Source organism: Heptranchias perlo, unplaced genomic scaffold, assembly GCF_035084215.1.
Source record: "Heptranchias perlo isolate sHepPer1 unplaced genomic scaffold, sHepPer1.hap1 HAP1_SCAFFOLD_62, whole genome shotgun sequence".
Taxonomy (NCBI): Eukaryota; Metazoa; Chordata; class Chondrichthyes; order Hexanchiformes; family Hexanchidae; genus Heptranchias; species Heptranchias perlo.
Genome location: NW_027139644.1, coordinates 3,858,798 through 3,881,490, shown reverse-complemented (window position 1 = coordinate 3,881,490; position 22,693 = coordinate 3,858,798). Strand labels below are relative to the sequence as shown.

General features: G+C 44.9%; 1 non-coding gene across 1 annotated transcript; it reads left to right on the top strand.

Annotated features, from left to right (window-relative positions):
- Window positions 1-21,219: 21,219 nt before the first annotated feature.
- Window positions 21,220-21,293, top strand: trnan-auu (transfer RNA asparagine (anticodon AUU)). The gene has a single exon. It is a non-coding gene; the product is annotated as a tRNA-Asn (tRNA).
- Window positions 21,294-22,693: the final 1,400 nt, after the last annotated feature.

Here is a 22,693-nt window from a genome sequence, read left to right as displayed (position 1 = left end):
GGGCAGCCATTTTGTTTAACATGGCCACCTTGACCCCAAGTGTGATATCCAGTTTGCCCCTCAGTAAGATGGCTGCCGCAGAGTCGGCTATTTAGTTTCCTGTCCCAGACTTTGAAGTTGTTGTTCATGGTATCATAGTGGGTACAACACAGGAGGAGGCCATTCGGCCCACCGTGCCTGCGCTGGCTCTTTGAAAGGGCGATCCTGTTTCCCTCTCAGCTCTCTCCCCACAACCCTTATCTGGGCCATGTAGTGGTTGTAATGTGCAAATATTTATATATATTTCTACACAAGTTGTTGTTGTAGTAATTGCTGTAATATATAAATACAACTTGTTATGTCTATAAAGATTGCCTCTCAATCTTTACATTTATCTCCTTTATAAACTGGGCTTTGTTTCTGTGTAAATGAATGTTGCTGAGAGATTGTCCCTGCAACTGAGTGAGGGATCTTGCTGTGTATTTGTTTTTTTTAAGTGCTTTGCTTTAGCTCTTTTAAATGACATGAATTTATTTGAAATCTTTGGCTGATTGGAAAAAGCCACAAACTGTAAGTTGACCACAAACTACAGGCTTTTTATCCACTGCTAATTAAAACAAGAGTAAAGAGCAAAGGTAAAGTTCGTTCACCTTTTTGTCCCCTGTTCCAGGAACTGAAGAGAAAACGAACTCGGGGCAGTTTGGATCCTGCAGCAAACATTGACCAGGACAGAGAGTCAGACCGGCACCTTTTAGGGGGAATGAGTGAGTGGCAAAGCAGGAGAGAAAACCCTGAAAACTTGTATTAGAGAAAGAGTGAAACAACATGCGCTCTTCAGTCTGTCCCGAGTCTCTCTCTCTCTCTCTCTCCCAACTTTCCTCTCTTCCCTTTAGATTCTCTGCTTTGTAACTGGGGATTTTATCAATGGTGTTTGCTGAGAGATTGCCTGTGTAACGGAATGAATGTGAGTGAGTGAGTGTGAGAGAGCTCTTGCTGTCCTTTATTCAAATCTTGCTTTGATTGTAATCAACTTCTTATTTCTCTCTCTCTCCAGTGGACGATTTTTGTGGAAATGCTGTGACATAAAGATGTGGAAAGAGAAATTTTGGGAGGAGGAGGAATCCTTTGAAAAGAAGCTTTCTCTCCAGAGGGGACTGACCGAGGCCTTCACCACAGGCTGCACACAATGGGACTCACGTGACCTGTGTATTGGTTACTGCTGGATCACCGGGAGCACTGTGGGATCACTGGGTTACTGTCGATCTCTGTGGGGCATTGAGGGATTACTTGGTCTCGGTGATCACTGGGTCACTGTGGGATCACTGTGCGACACTGTGGGACACTGTGAGATCATTGCGATCACTGTGGGTTCACAGAGGAATCACTGAGTCACTGTGGGATCACTGTGTCATTGTGTCATCACTGTGTAACACTGTGGGATCACTGTGTGACTGTGGGATCACTGTGGCACAGTGGGATCACTGGATCACTGTGGGATACTGTGGGATCAGTGGGGCACAGTGGGGCACTGTGGGTCCACTGGGAGTCTGTGGGATCACTGGGACAATGCGAGATCACTGGGACATTGTGGGATCACTGGGTCACTGTGGGATCTCTGTGCAGCATTGAGGGATCACTTGGTCACGGTAATCATTGGGTCACTGTGGCCTCTTCCTGTTCCTGTATAAAAGTCTTGATGGGCGGAACGGCCTACTAATGTGACAGTATTTACAGGGGTCTGTGGGAGTGAGCCTATATGTAAAGGGATACCAAGTACTGTATTTTTTCGGACAGTTGCCAGATTGTGTCATTATTTACAGGCGTCTGTGAGAGTGAGTCAATATATAAAAGGGAAATCAGGACTGAAGGTATTGAGACAGTCCCGAGAATGTGTCAGTATTTACAGGGGTCTGTGTGAGTGAGTCAATATGTAAAAGGGAAATCAGGACTGCAGATATTCAGGAAGTTCCCAGACTCTGACAGTATTTACAGGGGTCTGTGAGAGTGAGTCAATGTATAAAAGGTTACCAAGGACTGTCGATCTCCAGACAGTTTCCAGATTGTGTCATAATATAGAGGGATCTCTAAGAGTGATTTCGTGTGTGAAAGGGTACCAATGATTGTATATATTCAGGAAGTCCCCAGACTGTGTCAGTATTTACAGGATTCTGTGACAGTGAGTCAATAAATAAAGGGGTACCAAGGACTGTAGATATTTTTGACAGTCCCTAGTTTGTATCATGATTTAGAGGGGTCTGTGGGAGTGAGTCACTATATGAAGGGTTACCAAGGATTTTAGATATTCAGGGAGTCCGCAGATTGTTTCATTATTTACAGTTGTCTTTGAGAGTGAGTCGATATTTACAGGGAGACCAAGGACTGTAGGTATTCAGGAAGTCCTAATAATGAGACAGCATTTACAGGGGTCTGTGAGAGTGAGTCAATATGTAAAGTGGTAGCAAGGACTGTAGATATTCAGATAGTTCACAGATTGTGTCAATATGAAGACGGATCTCTGAGAGTGAGTCAATATGTTGAAGGCTACCAAGGAAATGGATATTCCGGAAATCCCGGGTTTGTGTCAGTACTTACAGGGGTCTGTGAGAGTGATCAATAAATAAAAGGGTACCAAGGACTGTAGATGTTCAGGGATTCCCCAGATGGGTGTCATCATTTACAGCCGTCTGTGAGAGTGATCAATATAGAAGAGGCTATCAAGGCCAGTAGATAATCAGGAAGTCCCCGGATTGTGTCATTATTTACATGGGTCTGTGAGAGTGAGTCAATATATGAAGGGTGCCAAGGACTATAGATATTCAGACAGTTCCAAGATTGTATCAACATTTACAGGGGTCTGTGAGAGCGGGTCGATTATTAAAGGGGTACCAAGGACTGCAGACTTTCAGGAAGTCCCCAGCCGCTGTATTGTTATTTACAGGTGTCTGTGAGAGAGAGTCGATATTTGTAGTGGCACCAAGGACTGCAGAAATTCAGGGAGTCCCCAGACTGTGTCAGTATTTACAAGGTTGTGTGAGAGTTGATCAATATATAAAGGGGTAACAAGGACTGTAGATATTCAGACAGCTCCCAGGTTGCGTAATTATTTACAGTGGTCTGTGAGAGTGAGTCAATATTTATAGGGATACCAAGGACTACAGATATTCAGGAAGTCCCCAGAATGTGATATTATTTACAGGAGTCTGTAAGTGTGATTAACATATAAATAGGTACCAAGGACTATAGATATTCAGACAGTTTCCAGATTGAGTCAGCATTCAAAGGGAGAGTTAGTCAATATATAAAGGGGACACCAAGGACTGTAAATATCCAGATAGTTCCCAGATTGTGTGATTATTTACAGGGGTCTGTGAGAGTTAGACGATATTTACAGTGGTACCAAGGATTGGAGATATTCAGGAAGTCCCCCGACTGTGTCAATATTTAGATGGGTCTGTGAGAGCCAGTCAATATATAAAGGCGTACCAAGAACTATAAATATTCAGACAGTTCCCAGATTGTGTCAGCATTTACAGGGGTCTATGAGAGTGAGTCGATAATTACAGGGGCGCCAAGGACTGTACACATTCTGGAGTCCCCAGACTGTGTCAGTATCTAATGGTGTCTGTGGGAGAGAGTCGATATTTACAGGGATACCAAGGACTGTAGACATTCAGGGAGTTCCCAGACTATATCATGGTTCTGTGCGAGTTAGTCGATAAATAAAGGGGTACCAAGGACTGTAGATATTTAGGCAGTCACTAGATTGTACCATTATTTACAGGGGTCTGTGAGAGTGAGTCAATAATTACAGGGATACCAAGGACTGTAAACTTTCAGGGGTCCCCAGAATGTGTCAGTATTTACAGGGGGCTGTGAGAGTGAGTCAATATATAAAGGGGTACCAAGGACTGTAGATAATCAGACTGTTCCTAGATTGTGTCAGTATGTAGAGGGATGTCTGAGAGTGAGACAATATGTAAAAGGGTGCCAAGGACCGTAGACATTCAGGGAGTCCCCAGACTGTGTCAGTATTTACAGGGGGCTGTGAGAGTGAGTCAATATTAACAGGGTTACCAAGGACTGGAGATATTCAGGAAGTCCCCAGATTGTGTCAGTATGCAGAGGGATGTCTGAGAGTGAGACAATATGTAAAAGGATGCCACGGACGGTAGATATTCAGACAGTTCTCAGATTGTGTCAGTCTTTACAAGGTTCTGTGAGAGTGAGTCAATATATAAAGGGGTACCAAGGACTGTAGATATTCAGGAAGTCCCCGGATTCTGACAGTATTTACAAAGTTCTGCGAGATTGAATCAATACAGAAGCATAGGACCATTGAAAAGCTGCAGCATAGAAGGTGGCCATTCGGCCCATCGTGTCCGCGCCGACTCGAAGATCAACCAGGTGCCCATTCTAATCCCACCTTCCAGCATCCGGTCCGTAGCCCTGCAGCTTACAACACGTTAGGTGCAGGTCCAGGTACTTTTTTAAAGAGTTGGAGGTCCATGCCTCTACCACCAATTCGGGCAGCGAATTCCAAACATCCACCACCCTCTGGGTATTTTTTTTTTCCTCATTTCCCCTCTAATCCTTAAATCTTTATCCTCGAGTTCTTGAACTCTCCGCGAGGGGAAACAGATACTTCCTGTCTTCTCTATCTCGGCCCCTCATAATTTTGTACAGCTCAATCAAGTCTCCCCTCAGCCTCCTCTACTCCAAGGAAAGCAACGCCAGCCTATCCAATCTCTTCTCGTAGCTGCAAGTTTCAAGACTTGGCAACATTCTTGTAAATCTTCTTTGCACTCTGTTCAGAGCAATTACGTCCTTCCTGTAATATATAAAGGGATACAAAGGACTGTATCTATTCAGACAGTGCCAGATTGTGTCAGTATTTACAGGGGTCTGTGAGAGTGAGTCAACATATAAAATTATGCCAAGGACTGCAGATATTCAGGGAGTTCCCAGATTGTGTCAGTACTTACAGGGGTCTGTGGGAGTGAGTCAATATATAAAAGGGTATCAAGGACTGTAGATATTCAGACAGTTCCCAGATTGTATGTGTATGTAGAGGGATCTCTGAGAGTGAGTCAATATGCAAAGGTGCACCAAGGACTGCAGATATTCAGGAAGTCCCCACATTGTGTCATTATTTAGAGGGGTATAAGAGAGTGAGTCGATATTTACAGGGGTAACAAGGACTGGAGACATTCAGGAAGTCCCCAGAATGTGTCAGTATTTACAGGGGTCTGTGCGAGTGATTCAGTATATAAACGAGTACAACGGACTATAGATATTCAGACAGTTCGCGGATTGTATCATTATTTACAGGGGTCTGTGCAAGTGAGTCGATATTGACAGGGGTACCAAGGGTTGGAGATTTTCAGGAAGTCCCCCGACTGTGTCAGTATTTACAGGGGCCGGTGAGAGTGAGTCAATATATAAATGGGCACCAAGGACTAAAGATATTCAGAGAGTTCCCAGATTGTGTCATTAAGTAGAGGGATCTCTGAGAGTGAGTCAATATGTAACAAGGTACCAAGGATTGGAAATATTCAGAAATACTCCAGAATGTGACAGTATTTACAGGGGTTTGTGAGAGTGAGTTCATGTATAAAGGGGTGCCAAGGACGGGTGATATTCAGACAGTTCCCAGCTTGTGTCAGTAATTACAGCGGTCTTTGAGAGTGAGTCAGTATATAAAAGGGTACCAAGGACTGTAGATATTCAGACAGCAACGAGATGGTGTCACGATTTACAGGGGTCTTTGAGAGTGAGTCAGTAAATAAAAGGATACCAAGGACTGTAGATATTCAGTAAGTCCCCAGACTATGACAGTATTTACAGGGGTCTGCGAGATTGAGTCAATATATAAAGGGGTACCAAGGACTGTAGATATTCAGACAGTTCACAGTTTGTGTCAGTATTTACAGGGGTTTGGGAGAGAGAGTCGAGAATTACAGAGGTAGTAAGGACTGTATACATTGAGGGAGTCCCCAGACTGTATCAATATTTACAGGGTTCTTTGAGAGTGAGTCAATAAATAAAGGGGTATCAAGGACTGTTGATATTCAGGATGTCCCCAAACTGTGATAGTATTTGCACGGGTCTGCGAGATTGAGTCAATGTATAAAGGGGACCAAGGACTGTAGATATTCAGACAGTTGCCGTGTTGTATCAGTGTTTACTATGGTCTGTGAGAGTGAGTCGATATTTACAGGGGTAGCAAGGACTGAAGATATTCAGGATGTCCCTAGAATGCGACAGTATTTATAGTTGTCTGTGATATTGAGACAATATATAAATGAGTACCAAGGATTGTGGAGGTTCAGACAGTTTGCAGATTGTGTCCTCATTTACATGGGTCTGTGAGAGCGAGTCAATATATAAAGGTGTACCAAGGAGTGTAGATATTCAGATAGTCCCCAGATTGTGTCAGTATTTACTATGGTCTGTAAGAGTGAGTCGATAATTATAGGGGTACCAAGGACGGTAGACATTCAGGGAGTCCCCAGACTGTATCAGTATTTATAGGGTTCTTTGAGAGTGAGTCAATAATTAAAGGGGTACCAAGGACTGTAGATAGTATGACAATTCCTAGATTGTATAAGTAGTTACAGAGGTCTGTGGGAGTGAGTCAATAGTTACGGGGATACCAAGGACTGCAGACACTCAGGGAGTCGCCAAAATGTGTCAGTATTTACAGGGGCCTGTGAGAGTGAGTCAATATATAAAGTGCTAACAGGGATTGTATCCATGCACGCTGTACTCAGCCTATGTCAATATTTAGAGGGGTCTGTGGGACTGATTCAATATTTACAGTGTTACTAGGCAGTGTACGCATTTAGACAGTCCACAGATTGTGTCAGGAAATCCGGAAGCGGATCAATATTTTAAAGTATCCAGAGCCTTTCTCATAATCTGTATGAATAATTGAAGGGAAATCCATAGACTGTGTTAATATTTACAGTAGAATCCAAAGACTGTGCCGTTATTTACAGGTAGATCCAGAGACTGCCCCCAATATTTACAAGAGGATCCATAGACTTGCCAATATTGACAGGATATCCAGAGATTGTACCAATATTCGCAGAATGGTCTCCAAACTGACCAGTAGAATGGTTCAGTTCCCATCTCTGAGTTTAAACCCAACCCTTGAGAAGTGGGTAGAAACTCTCTGAAATTAAAGGATTTCACTCAGAAATAATCTGCAATCTGTAAATGGAGCTGCTCTCCCTTCACATCAGTGCTGTCAGACTGTGGGACTCATAAATTCTCTTCGTCCAAATATTTATTAAAATAATGTACTGGGCTTTGGGCTTTCCATCTGTGTAATATTTGGTAAAATATTTGTTGTGATATACACATTGTTGGATTTAAAGTTGTTAATTGAATCTGTTTGTTCAGTGACTATAATTAATGTCAGCCTCCATGGGCCCTATTTGTTGTCAGTGGAGTGTTTCTCCCTGCTATTAATAAGCGACTTCTTTCAACATGTCGTCCCATAGTGTCAGTGGGAGCATCACCTCCAAGGTGGCTTACGGAGCACGTCACGCTGGATTTATGTGCGGGCATTCCGGACGCCATCTGGGCACATTGGAAGGCCGCATAGCGCCGATACAACGGGCGTTACACGACCCAATTGATAGCCCAGTGAGCTGACACGTCGGGGGAGGCCTCACGGTGTTGGAAATGCAGTGAAATACATTGAAGTGTTTATAAATACAGAGATCTGACATACTAGGGGAGGCCTCACAGTGTTGGACACGGAGTGAAATACAGTGAAGTGTTTATAAACACTGAAAGCTGATACACCAGGGGAGGCCTCAAATTGTTGTACAAGGAGTGAAATAAACCATAGTGTTTATAAACACAGAAATCTGACACACCAGGGGAGGCCTCACAGTGTTGGAAACTGAGTGAAATACACCGTAGTGTTTATGAACACGGAAAACTGACACATAGGTACATTGGAAGATCGGAACAGGATTAGGCCATTTAGCCCCTCGAGCCTGTTCCGCCTTTCAATGAGATCATGGTTGATCTGTGACCTAACTTCATATATGCGCCTTCGCCCCATATTTCTTAATACACTTGGTTCACAAAAATCTTTCAATATCAGATTTAAAATCAACAATTGAGCGAGCATCAACTGCCGTTTGAGGAAGAGAGTTCCAAACTTCTCCCACTCTTTCCCTGTAGAAGTGTTTCCTAATTTCACTCCTGAAAGTCCTGGCTCTAACTTTCAGGCTATGTCCCCTAGTCCTAGGCTCCACAAACAGCGGAAATAATTTCCCTCGATCTAACCGATCAGTTCCCTTTAATACCTTGAAAACTGCGATCAAATCATCCCTTCATCTTCTAAATTCCAGGGAATACAAGCCTGGTTTGTGAACTCTCTCCTCGTAATTTAACCCTTAGTGTCCAGGTATCATTCCAGTAAATCTACGCTGCACTCCCAAGTCCAATATGTCCTTCCTGAGGTGTGGTAACCAGAACTGAACACAGTAATCCAGGTGTGGTCTAACCAGAGCTTTGCATAGCTGTAGCATAACTTCTGCCCACGTATTCTCGTCTTCTAGATATAAAAGCCAGCATTCCATTAGCCTTTATTGATTATTTTCTGTATCTGTCCATGATATGTTAATGATCTATATATATGGACCTCTAAGTCTCTTGTGATGTTATGATTTCCGTTCCCACTGCTGTTTCCCTGCACCAGTTACAAAGTACAGTCCTGGTCCCACTGCTGCTGAGACCCTGTGCTTCTGCCATCTCAGGCCTTCATTTCTTCAACACTCTCGCCACCTCACATATTTAAATTAGCCGAGTGAGGAAATTCCACCTGGAATCACAGAGCCTTCGCCTCAGCTCTCTCGGTGTGACCCGTCCAGTTAAAGGGGCTTCACCCTGTGGTCTCACGGTGTGACCCGTCCAGTTAAAGGGGCCTCACCCTCTGATCTCACGGTTTGACCTGTCCAGTTAAAGGGGCCTCACCCTCTGATCTCACGGTTTGACCCGTCCAGTTAAGGGGACGAGAGAGAGAGACAGAGGAAATTGTCCCAGCTCCAGAAATGCATGCAGGATCTGCTCCAGCTGCAGTCGATGTGGATGAATGTCGGGGAGGAACTCAGGGAGTTGAAGGGCCAGAAAGTCTCACTCTTCGCCTCCAAAGCCTCGAAGATCACCTTTCTGTCCAGAGCCCGCTCCGTGGAGCAGGACGAGAAATGCTCGCGTTTCTTCTTCCAGAAGCTGCACGGAGAGACCTCTGGTGATCAGCAGCCTGAAGGAGGAAGAGTGCTCGGTGACGTCTTCACAGACCGACATACTGAGGATCAGCAAGTCCTTTTATGCCGAACTGTATGACGCCAAGCCCAGAGACAGCACGGCCTCCCAGTCCCTCGTGTCCTCTGTCACGGATGTCTTAGAGGACAGCGAGCGGAAGAGCATGGATCGGCCACTGACCTTGGACGAGCTGACAAAGGTCGCCTGGTCCTTCGAGAGGAGTAGATCTACAGGGAGCGATGGATTACCGGTTGAGTTCTACTCGGCGCTGTGGGACTGGATAGACCCATAACTACTGGATCTGTACGGAGTATGCATCTAGCAGGCAACATGTCAGAGTCCATGAGGAAAGGCATCATCACCCTCATCTACAAGCAGAAGGGGGAGAGGGAAGAAATCAAAAATTGATGCCACATTTCCTTGCTAAATGCCGACTACAAGATTCTGTCGAAGGCCATCGCCAACAGGTTCATGTCTGCTCTGGAGCTAGTGATCCGCCCCGATCAGACCTGTACTGTACCCGGCAGAAAGTTCTCTGATAGCCTTGCGCTGCTCAGGGATTCGATCACCTACATACAGGACAGGGGGTTGAACACCTGCCTCATCAGCCTGGACCAGAAGAAGGCCTTTGATAGAATATCCCACACGTACGTGATCGACGTGCTCTCCAAAATGGGGTTTGAGGAGGGAATCCGCGATTTGATCCGACTGCTCTATGTGGACATCCACAGCACATTCCTAATCAATGGGCGGGAGTCGGAGAGTTTTCCAATCAGATCTGGAGTCAGGCAGGGCTGTCCTCTCTCTGCGGTCTTGTTCATGTGTTGTATCGAGCCGTTTGGGGTGTCCATCAGGAAGGACACAGATATCAGGGGGATGACGATCCCAGGTGGAGGCTCTCAGGTTAAGGCCTCCCTCTACATGGAAAATGTCATCATCTTTTGCTCTGATCAGCAGTCGGTCCACAGACTGATGGGCATCTGCGATCGTTTCAAGCTGGCCTAGGGGTCCAGAGTGAACCGCAGTAAGAGTGAGGCCATGTTCTATGGCAGGTGGGAGACCCGATCCTTTGTCCCTTTCACCGTCAGGTCCGACTACCTGATGGTGTTGGGGATCGGGTTCGCGGCATCTCGTCTGCACCAATAAATGGGAGGTGCGGGTCGCCATGGCCAAACAGAAGCTTGGTATGTTGGGGGGTCGCTCTCTCTCCGTAACAAACAAGAACCTGGTGATAAGGTCAGAGGTACTCGCGGTGTTGTTCGACATGGCCCAGTCTGGCCCATTCCCCACAGCTCCGTCACCACAGTCACCCGAGCTATCTTCCACTTTGTCTGGAGGTCTAAAGCAGAACGCTTCCAAAGGGACACCATGTACAAACCTCCAGACAAAGGGGGCAGAAGTGTCTCCAATGCTGCCCTGATCCTGATGGCCACCTTTGTGTGTAGCTGCCTCAGGAAGTGTGTAGAGCCCCGGTACACAAACACCAAGTGTCACTACGTGCTGAGTTTCTACCTGTCCAATACACTGAGAAAACTGGGTCCGGTCATGCTGGCCGACCCCACCCTACCTGTCCCAGGTGGAGAACTTCCTGAGGAGGAACCACTTCGACCACAAGGCCGTCAGACAGTGGAACGTTCTGGGGGTCCTGCAGGAAAAGGAGAAGGTGGATGCAATCGGGCAGTTCCCCGACCAGACGGTCTATGCCAACATGCACCAGGATGTGGGCTGGATTGTGGTGAGAAGAGCGCTCCCAGTGCAGTCCTTCCAACATGCACGGAATCTCAGCACCACTGCGAGCTGCCGTCAAGTCTGCAACGGGGATGACACCGTTGTCCGTCTCCTGGTGGACTGGACCTTCATGCAGAATGTGTGGAGAGAGATGCGTTGGTATCTGTCCCAGTTCATCCCCAACACCTCGGTAACACAGGACGCTGTGCTCTACGGGCAGTTTCCCAGAAGGCACACCGAGACAGATATCAACTGCTGCTGGAAGACAATCAAATCTGTGAAGGAGGCTCTTTGGTCAACCCAAAACCTACTGGTTTTCCAGCTGAAGGAGCTGACAACGACCGAGTGTTGCCGACTGGCACACTCCAAGGTCCAAGGATAGGTGCTGCAGGACGCACTGAGGCGCGGTGCGGCTAGCACAAAGGCTCGATGTGGAAAGGATACTGTGTGAAACCATCCCACCTTTTATTATACAGAATGTATTGTGAGATATGTACTGTGTTTTCTATTGAAGTAATGGGATCATAGTGTGTGCGATCTGTTTTGTATTGTTTTGAATTGAAATTGCGACTTTTACACTGAACTGTATGTATACTTAAATTTTATGAAATAAAGTATATTTTGAAAATAAAAAGAATTGATGCACAAAGGCACTCCTCTGAGCAGCGAGAGACCTGTCCGACTGACTGAAAGAAGTCTTTTTTTGCCTGAAAATTTGTGCGGTTTGACGTGTTGTTGCACAAAGGCGCTCCCTGCTGGTGAGCAGTGGCAAATGTTCGAGCAAAACAGCTTTAAAATTGTAAACAATTTTACAACACCAAGTTATAGTCCAGCAATTTTATTTTAAATTCACAAGCTTTCGGAGGCTTCCTCCTTCCTCAGGTAAATGTTCAGGAGCTCCTCGAAGCCTACGCATTTATACATATAGAACAATACATGGTGTTTACAGAATGCCCCTGCAACTGCCCGTTGCCAAGGCAATCACCGTGTTCAGACAGAGAGGTGTCACCTGCAGAACCCCCGAATACACATTCAACAAAAAAACAAACAGGAAAAAAAAAGAGAGAGGCAGAAACATCCGGAAGGCAGAGAAAGCCAGCAAATGACCCATTATATTAAAAACAGATAACATTTGTTCGCTGGTGGGGTAACGTGTAGCGTGACATGAACCCAAGATCCCGGTTGAGGCCGTCCTCATGGGTGCGGAACTTGGCTATCAATTTCTGCTCGACGATTTTGCGTTGTCGTGTGTCTCGAAGGCCGCCTTGGAGTACGCTTACCCGAAGGTCGGTGGATGAATGTCCATGACTGCTGAAGTGTTCCCCGACTGGGAGGGAACCCTCCTGTTTGGCGATTGTTGCGCGGTGTCCGTTCATCCGTTGTCGCAGTGTCTGCATGGTCTCGCCAATGTACCATGCTCTGGGGCATCCTTTCCTGCAACGTATGAGGTAAACAACGTTGGCCGAGTCACAGGAGTATGAACCATGCACCTGGTGGGTGGTGTCCTCTCGTGTGATGGTGGTATCTGTGTCGATGATCTGGCATGTCTTGCAGAGGTTACCGTGGCAGGGTTGTGTGGTGTCGCGGATGCTGTTCTCTTGAAAGCTGGGTAATTTGCTGCGAACGATGGTCTGTTTGAGGTTGGGTGGCTGTTTAAAGGCGAGTAGTGGAGGTGTGGGCTTGGCCATAGCGAGGTGTTTGTCCTCATTGATGACATGTTGAAGGCTGCGGAGAACAGCTTTAAGGTTTAAGAAAGGAAAAGCGCCAACATTTGTAGCAGTAAGCAGTCTGTCACGTTAAGAAAGCGGCCTTGAGCTCAATTCTGCTTACTCCAAAAGCACATTCGTTATTTTGAGCCAGAATTAAACCAACGATTTAAGAGTGATTTTGCTTCCAAGTTTTCATTTCTACAAGTTTTCCGCACTGCCAGCTGAGCTATCGAAGGGAAGTAGCAAAGGTCCCTCTCTTTGATGATTGTTCACCGTGCGCCTTTTAACACTCCCCGCCTCGTGGAATGGCGTGGGCATGACCGAGACTGACTCGGTACCTGCTCATACCGCAGCGCTGTGGGAGTGTGAGCTCCGAATTACTCTCCACTCCCTGGGACAGTGGAACAATGGAGAACGTGTCTGACCAAAATTCAGAAGATTGTTGGTTCGATTTCCACCTGGATGGAGAGTTTTTGCAAACTGCCGAATAGTTTATGATTTTACACCTTGCAAACTGCCTGGAGTGTTATGCATCAAGTGCATTCTTAGCGCAGCAGGCAGCGCCTCAGTTTCATAATCTGAAGGTCCTGAGTTCAATCCTCAGAGAAAGCATTATTAAGCTTTTTTTTCCATCTTTGCTCAAGACCAAAATCAAGAATTGTTGCTTCTTGCAGCATACCAAAAGGTTTGCTGCCACTTGACCTCTCTGTACCGTAGCACGCAGTGAAGCTTAAGAAGTACATGGACCATTGGCTCGCTGAAACCTGACGCCACGTTTGTTTCTGGACAATTGACCCAAGTCAAAAGGTGAGTGGAGAATGCAACAATCGATCCTGCTATCTCTCACATGCTCAGCTGGCACTCGACTGGAATCAGAGAAAGGTTACAGCATGGAAGGAGGCCATTCGGCCCATCGAGACCACACCAGCTCTCTGCAAGAGCAATCCAGATCGTCCCACTGCACCGTCCCATCGTTTTTCCTGATGTCATCTTTGGTGCTTTTGCCAATCACATTAAATCTATGTCCTCTGGTCCTTCACCCTTCTGCAAATGGGAACGATTTCTCTCAATATACTCTGTCTAAACCCTTCATGGTTTTGAAAATCTCTATCAAATCTCCAGCATCTCCAGTCTATCAACGTAACTAAAGTCCATCGTCCCTGGAATCATTCTAGTAAATCTCTTCTGCACCCACTTTAACGCCTTCATATCTTTCCTAAAGTGCGGCGCCCAGAAGTGGACACAATACTCCAGTTGTGGCTGAACCAGTGTTTTCTAAAGGTTCATCATGACTTCCATACTTTAGTACTCTATGCCTCTATTTATAAAGCGCAGGATCCCGTATGGTTTTTTAACCGCTTTCTCAACCTGCCCTGCCACTTTCAATGATATGTGCACATATACACCCAGATCTCTCTTTTCCTGTATCACTGTTAGAATTGTGCCCTCTTGTTTATATTGCCTCTCCTCGTTCTTCCTACCGAAATGCATCAATTCGCATTTTTCGTCGTTATATTTCATTTGCCATGTGTCCACCCATGCAACCAGTCTGTATATATTCGACTGAAGTCTATCACTATCCTCATCACTGTTCTTAACCCTTACAAGTTTGGTGTCATCTGCAAATTTGGAAATTGTGCCCTGTACACCCAAGTTCAAGTCATTAATATATGTCAAGGAAAGCAGTGGTCACAGCAACGACCCCTGGGGAAAACCACTGTCCACCTCCCTCCAGTCCGAAAAACAACCGTTCACCACTACTCTGTTTCCTGTCCCTTAGCCGATTCTGTATCCATGTTGCTACTGCCCCCTTTATTCAATGCCCTTCACAGTAGTTGTTTTGCACTCGCCTCCAAGCAGCTCCACGACCAGCAGAGAAATCTTGCCTTGGGTTGGCCCCCTCCCTGAATATATTCAATACTTTCCTCCAATTGGCGGTATCGTACATCAGCAAGTGGGCAACAGCAGAATGGGAAACCACAGTAATCGTGAATGATGCTGAGAAGAGCCCGAGGCTGCGGAAGGCAGACGAGATCTCAGGAAAGGAACAGCGGCCCCGAGCTTGAGGGAGCAGCGAGAGCCCTGTCTGACTGATCGAGGACTTTTTTGCCTGAAAGCGGTTTGACGTGTTATTACTCAAAGGCACTCCCTGCTGGTGAGCAGAGCCAAATGCTCGAGCAAAACAGCCGTGTTCTGACAGACACAGAAAGCTTTAACGTTTGACAAAGGAAAAGTGGTCTCCTGTGCCTCAGCGCCAACATGTTAAGCTGTCGGCTGCCTGTAAAATTCCAAGAATGGCCTTGAGCTACTTACTCCAAAAGCACGTTTATTACTTCGAACCAGCAAACTTTGATCTGTTAATTGTACTATAGTCCACCGCTCGACAATCTGAGCGATCGAAAGGAAGCAGCTTATGTCTCTCTCTTTGGTGATTGTTCACCGTGCACCTTTTGACACGCCCAGACTCGTGGAATCGCGTGGGCATGACCGAGACTGACTCGGTAACTGCTCATTTTCCAGCTCTGTGGGAATGTGAGGTACTGCATGCTTTTTGAAAACTGGGCCAGTGGAGCAATGGATAATTTTTGGAGGTTTGATTCGAAAGTTTCTGCGAATTTTTTTTATTACAAAACATATATTACTGCATAAAATTTAAGTATACAGAGAGTTAAAACTAATTTCACTATTTCGAAGCAATACAGTACAATACAGACCGTATCTCACGGTATGAACCGTCCAGTTAAAGGGGCCTCATGCTGTGATCTCACGGTGTGAACCGTCCAGTTCAGGGGGCCTCATCCTGTGATCTCATGCTGTGAACCGTTCTGTTAAAGGGACCTCACCTTGTGATCTCACGGTGTGATCCATCCAGTTAAAGGGGCCTCAAAGATGATCTTTCGCTCCTGAGTCCGCTCCGTGGAGCAGGACGAGAAGTGCTCGCGCTTCTTCTTCCAGAAGCTGCTCAGGGAGACTTCTGTGATCAGCAGCCTGAAGAAGGAAGAGGGCTCGGTGACGTCTTCACAGACCGACATACTGAGTCCACCCCACCTTGTCATTTGCTAATTTACGTCATGCTCATGCTTTAACATTGCATTTTTTAATAAAGATTATAAAGTTATTTGATAAACTTGAGTAATGAGGGAGGAGAGACAGAAAGAGATAGAGAAACAACAACAGAGCAATAAACAGGTGGAGGGAGAAACAGATCTCGAGAGATAGGGAGATGAAGGTAAATAGCTAGATAGATAGATAGCTATTTCGATAGATAGATGGATTGAGATAGATCGATCGGTAGATAGATATATAGATGGATGGATGGATAGATCGATAGATGGATAGAAAGATGGAGAGAGAGAGATATAGATAGAGAGAGATGGTTAGAGAAATATATAGATAGATCGATGGATGGATAGATAGATGGATAGAGAGATATATGGATAGAGAGAGATGGTTAGAGAGATATATAGATAGATCGATGGATGGATAGATAGATGGAGAGAGAGATATATAGATAGAGAGAGAGCGAGATGGATAGAGATATATATACATGGATAGTGAGATAGATGAATAGATAGATAGATATATGGAGAGATAGACAGATACATTTAAATCAGTGGAGAGACAACGATACATACGAATCGGTCGAAGGAGATTTATACTGATTTTTAATAAGGTGAAAATAACAATGGATATAGTTGAAAGAGATAAAGAAACATTAAATTAGTACAAAGAGAGCACGATAGACAGATTTATAATTCGAGACAGAGATAGAGATTGGCAGGAGGAGCAATGGAGAAGTGGAGTAAGTTGGAACATTGTGGTCGGGGGTCGGGAAGTGGGTGCAGGAATAGTCCGTCTTTTTGTGATATTTTAATTGAAATGTATTGAGTCAATTGAAGATCAATTATCAATGGGCAGCTACAAATTTCCCGGTATAAACTCATTACCCCTAACCCCAATAAAGCTATGCTGGTAAAGAAACAACTCTGTTTAAACCCAAATTGAACTGCAACAAATCAGCAAAGGTTACTTGAAAGGCATCCAGTGATGAGCTTCAGACGAAATGTACTGGGGATGTTGAACTGAATTAGGCCGACCATGGAAGGTCATGCGGTGATATTACGTACCACGTGTTTCTCTGCTCCAATGTTGAGAAAAGACTCGAAATAAATTGCATGCAACTGCAGTTCCTCAACGGGACTTTCTCCTGCAGCTTAATATCCTCTTAACAGATCCGCCGCCTGTCAAGGTCAACCTGCTTGTCCTGTTCGGACTTTGACATTTCAGTCAATGATTAGTTTTGGGGTACTGTATTAGTTTGAGGTGCTGGATTAGTTTGATGAACACGATCAGTTTGAGGTGTTGTATTTGTTTGAGGCATAGTATTAGTTTGAGGTGCTGGATTTGTTTGAGGAACACTATTAGTTTGAGGTGCTGTATTTGTTTGAGGAACACTATTAGTTTGAGGTTCTGTATTTGTTTGAGGAACACTATTAGTTTGAGGTGCTGTATTTGTTTGAGGAACACTATTAGTTTGAGGTGCTGTATTTGTTTGACGTACTGTATTAATTCGAGATACGGTATTAGCTCGAGGTACTGTATTAGTTTGAGGTGTTGTATTTGTTTGAGGTACTTTATTAAATCGAGGTACAGTATTATTTTGAGGTACTGTATTAATTCGAGATACGGTATTAGCTCGAGGTACTGTATTAGTTTGAGGTACTGTATTTGTTTGAGGTGCAGTATTAGTTTGAGGTGCTGTATTTGTTTGAGGTACTGTATTTGTTTGAGGTGCAGTATTAGTTTGAGGTGCCGTATTTGTTTGAGGTGTTGCGTTAGTTTGAGGTGCTGGATTAGTTTAAGATGCTGTACTAATTTGAGGTACTATATTAGTTTGAGGTACTGTATCACTTTGAGGTGCTGTATTAGTTTGAGGCGCAGTATTAGTTTGAGGTGTTGTATTGGCTTGAGGTGCTCTATTAGTTTGAGGCGCAGTATTAGTTTGAAGTGCTTCATTAGTTTGAGATGCTGTATTCGATTGAGATGCTGCATTAGTTTGAGGTATTATATTACTTTCAGGTTCTGTATCGGTTTGAGGTACTGCATTAGTTTAAGGTGTTATATTTGTTTGAGGTACTGTATTAGTTTGAGGTACTTTATTAGTTTCAGATGATGAATTAGCTTGCGATATTAGAGTAGTTTCAGATTCTCTATCCGTTTGATGTACTGTATCAGTTTGAGATACTGTTTTAGTTTGAGAAGCTCTATCAGTTTGAGGTGTTATATTAGTTTGGGGTATCTGTATTGTAAGGAAAGAATTAGTCTTTCTATTGAAGTAATATTAAACTTTAGCTTTTGCCTCTTAAGTATGGAACTATAAATCTCTGTTGGGAGAATGAAACTACAATCATAAGACAGATTTGATTCATTTTATATGCATGCATATGTTTAAAATAGAGACTAGTAGATTCTGAAGTCCAGAAACACTTGGATTGTAGCTGATATCATAATACTCGTCAGTTTAATTATCCTTTTGATATAAACAATTCTCTGACAATCATAACAAGGCCTTTAAATCATTCAGAGCTGGTGTGTATGTGTGTCAGACAGCATTGTGTGCTATTCGTCTTACCAGCTTCACAGGGAAGCAGGAGAGGTGTGACATCTGTATGATTGCTACGTATCATTCCAAGCTGACGCAGCGGGGAAGGGCTGTCCTGGTGAGAGATAAACCCCATTCTGCTTTCTGGTCAATGGGCGAGGCCGTATGTTTTAACTAACAAATTCAAAAGTTATAGTTATAATTAATGCCTAAAGCAGAACACCTGGCTGTGTGGAAGGAGCCTGTTTGCACCACAAGGCGACATCGAGTGGAGGAGTGTAGTTAGGTGATGAGGGAAGTGATACTCTGATAACAGAGAAAATGCTGGAATCCATCAGCAGGTCAGGCAGCATCTGTGGAGAGAAAAACAGAGTTAATGTTTCAGGTCAATGAACTTTCATCAGAACCAAGTTGGGCAGTTGTGTTAGGTAATAGTATGAAACATAGGAATTGTTTCACTCATGTGGGGTGATTTGGGTACTTTTCTGTCTTTGGAAGTTCAAGATGAAAAGTAAAATAAGGGCTCGTCCGGGATCTCTCACATATTTAAACAAACCGCCCCAAAGCGAGAATCATAGCCCGAGACCAACGAGCCCACTGACAAAGACCAGTGCACTCCAGAGCCAGCCATCGTAAAACCCTTTTTGGTGGCTATCCTTGATAAGCAATTATGAGGACAGGTTGCATGGACGACACTTCCATTCCCTTGAGAATATAATATTAAGGGGTGATCTAATTGAGGTGTTTAAGATGATGAAACGGATTCGACAGGGCAGAAAGAGACTATTTCCTCTGGTGGGGAGACTCCAGAACAAGGGGGCGTAATCTTAAAATTAGAGCTGGGCCGTTCAGGGGTGATGTCAGCAAGCACTTCTTCACACAAAGGGGAGTGGAAATCTGGAACTCTCTCCCACAAAAAGCTGTTGAGGCTGGGGGTCAATTGAAAATTTCAAAACTGATATTGATAGATTTTGGGGCGAATTCGGGAGTTGAATGATTAACATTTTTTTCACTGTGACTTGTATAGTTTCGATCGATGAAATGTTCGTGAAAAGAGTCAGTGTAAAGAGAGTCAGCAGTTCATGTTTTTCCGAGACACTTCCTTCAGACCTGAGACCGAAAAGTTTGTCGTTTCCGTAGTGTAGCGGTTATCATGTTCACCAATTACACGCAGTAAATCCCCGATTTGACATTGGGGGGAAGCATTTTGTTGGGACTTGCTCCCCATAAACCTCCAGGTTCGAGTTTCCTCAAGCGTGAAAGGGGCTACAAACCCTTTTAAATTTAACAGCGGCTGCACCAGATTCCTGGTATAATAAGCATTAAACATTTTTAAGCAGACTCCTAAAATACAGTATGTAAAATGGAAGGGATAAAAGTTCATAACATGCAAAGCACAAAGATTTATTAACGTTTTAATTGTCACTTGGCAAACAAGTTAGTATTTCCTTCAGTGTGCAACAGAACGTATTAATGGTGATTAAAAAAAACATTAAGTGTCTCGCAGACTTGAATTATTTTTGTGCAATGAACTATTCCCAATCACTCGGGAATACTGCATCAAACATACATCGGCCGTTCCTTCATCATCGCTGGGTCAAAATCCTGGAACTCCCTTCCTAACAGCACTGTGGGAGAACCTTCACCACACGGACTGCAGCGTTTCAAGAAGGCGGCTCCCCACCACCTTCTCAAGGGGCAATTAGGGATGGGCAATAAATGCTGGCCCAGCCAGCGACGTCCACATCCCATGAACGAATAAAAAAATTCCCTGTGCTCCTCCAATTCTGGCCTATTGCGCATCCCCGATTTTAATTGCTCCACCATTTGCGGCTGTGCCTTCAGCTGCCTGGGCCCGAAGCTCTGGAATTCCCTCCCTAAACCTCTCCGCCTCTCTCTCCTTTAAAAATTACCTTAAAACCTAGCTCTTCGACTAAGCTTTCGGTCACTTGTCCCAATATCTCCTTATGCGGCTTAGTGTCAAGTTTTGTTTAATAACGCTCCTGTGAAGCACCTTGTGACGTTTTACCACATTAAAGGCGCTATATAAATGCAGGTTGTGTCCTGTGGTTATCGACCCTCCTGCCAATGGAAACACCTTCTCCCAATTCATTCTATCTAAATCCGCTCATAATTTTGAACACCTCGATTAAATCTCCTCACAACATTTTTTTGCTCGAAGGAGAACAATCCCAGCTTCTCCAGTCTCTCCAAAGACCCATCCCTGGACACGATGCAAGGTGGAGGTTTGCAACCAGATTTGCAAATTATTGCCAGTCGGGAGCTGGACAAATCGAACGGAACCGAAATGACAAACAGCTTTGTGAATCTTTCGATACGCTTTGGGAAACGGAATTGGAGGCGAATAAAGGACTGACCAGACAGGCGGCCAAGACGCAGCTAAGTCGGCATGTCCCCCTGGAACAGTTACTCTGATGTTGTGGGTGAAATTAAGAGGTCGGAGCCATTTAAAGCGCTCCCAGTTACTGCAGATCAGGCATCAAAACCTGACATCAGCGTCCGGACGCTCAGAATACTTTTTCTTCATTCGTTCATGGGATGTGGGCGTCACTGGCGAGGCCGGCATTTTCTTGCCCATCCCTGATTGCCCTTGAGAAGGTGGTGGTGAGCCGTCTTCTCGAATCGCTGGAGTCCGTGTGGTGAAGGTTCTCCCACAGTCCGACTCAATAACAGACAAAGCACCGGTGGGCGCGCCGGTTGCAGGAGAGCTGGTTGGCGGTGATATCGACGCTGTGAGCGAGACCAGACCGTTTCCATGTTTCCATAAACAATGTCCCATCCTTTATTTCTGGAAAAGGAACACTGATAGTGGACAATTGCATTTCTGTGGCTGCAACATGTAACTTTGGGTAGGTGACACGCTGCTTTAGTGTATCTTGGAACAAAAAGGACCAGACGGTTTCTGTGGCGCAATGGGTTAGCGCGCTCGGCTATTAACCGAAAGGTTGGTGGCTCGAGTCCACCCAGGGACGAAAATTGCACCTTTTTCTTCCCACTTTTGGATTCATTGCCTCATTCTGATCGCCCTGAAGCCGGTGCCATGTTTTAATTCCTGATATGCAGGAACTGGGAGCACTTTCAATGGCTCCGATCTCTTAATCTCATTTCAAGTTTTCCAATGTGTGATTTGGCTGCAAGAAAACACTCTGTGAACAATGTCATCTGAGCATGCCTGATTCGCCATAATTTACACTGCGGTCGGATATCAGGCACATGCAAAAAAAACAGTGAAATGTTTGTGTGGGCGCGATGCTCTGGGATTCCCTGCCTGACCATCGCCACCGATCCTTCTCTGCAGCCTTCCGAAATACAGCGCAGTAAATGTATCCCTGTGAAATGAGCTCCTGGACAGTAATACGGAAATTAGTTTGGCTGAGGGGTTATATCCCTATCACGAGGTTGGCGGTGTCAGGTTTCCGGAGTGTAGAAGTTATCACGTTCGCCGAACACGCAAAAAGTCCCCCGTTCGAAACCGGGCGAAAATATTTTGAAACCTTGTCCCCATTAAAAATGATTAAACACTGAACGATTCACATTGCTGATTAAATGTGAACAAAGTCCATATCTCCCAGCCGTGTTAGTGCGGTCCGCTGAGAGCAGGCGATGAATGCCAGCGTGATATTGGGGGTGAAGGCTGCTTCCAATACTGTCTCATTACCGGTGGGATCAGGCGGAGATTTGATAAGCCTCATCCATTCAACCAATATATGAAGCGGTGTTTGAGAAACATTCAAAAAATATAATAACATCCAGGATCCTGCCTTCAGAGTGCGTGGCGCAAAGGTCTGACTCCGGATTAAAAGGCTGGTGAACTTGCTTCAGCTTTCTGAAATGTACTTGTCCATCCTTCAGAGGTCATGGGAAATATGTTTTTTGCCTTTCGAAAAAAGACGCGAAAGTTAGACATGTTTTGTTTTCAACGCGCTGGTGAAATGGCCGAACGATCATAAATTAGGAGTCGCCTTTGAAACATTTCAAGGCGACGAACTAAAAATCACTTAGTGCAAATTTAAAATCACGGTTCCTATTTATTTCGGTCTGAAAGAAATAACGATAAACATGTCAGTCAGTGCCCGCGGTGAGACGGTGATGAACTTGTTTGCTGCGAAGTTCACCGCTGGGCTAAAGTTGACGCCGTTTAAAGGACGCGAACCCACTCAATGTAAAGGATGAGCTCATAACCAACAGGTCCCGTCAACGGCAAACACCTTCTTTCTTGTTCAATAGAGGGAGCAGAGGCGTGTACATCATCAGACGCCAGCAACTTTAAGAAATGGTACAGATAAAGGCACAGACGCAAGTTCCAAATCTTTTCAATGTCAAGTTATTTCACTTTATTTGAAGTGCCATGAGGCTAAAAACGGGTCCCAGA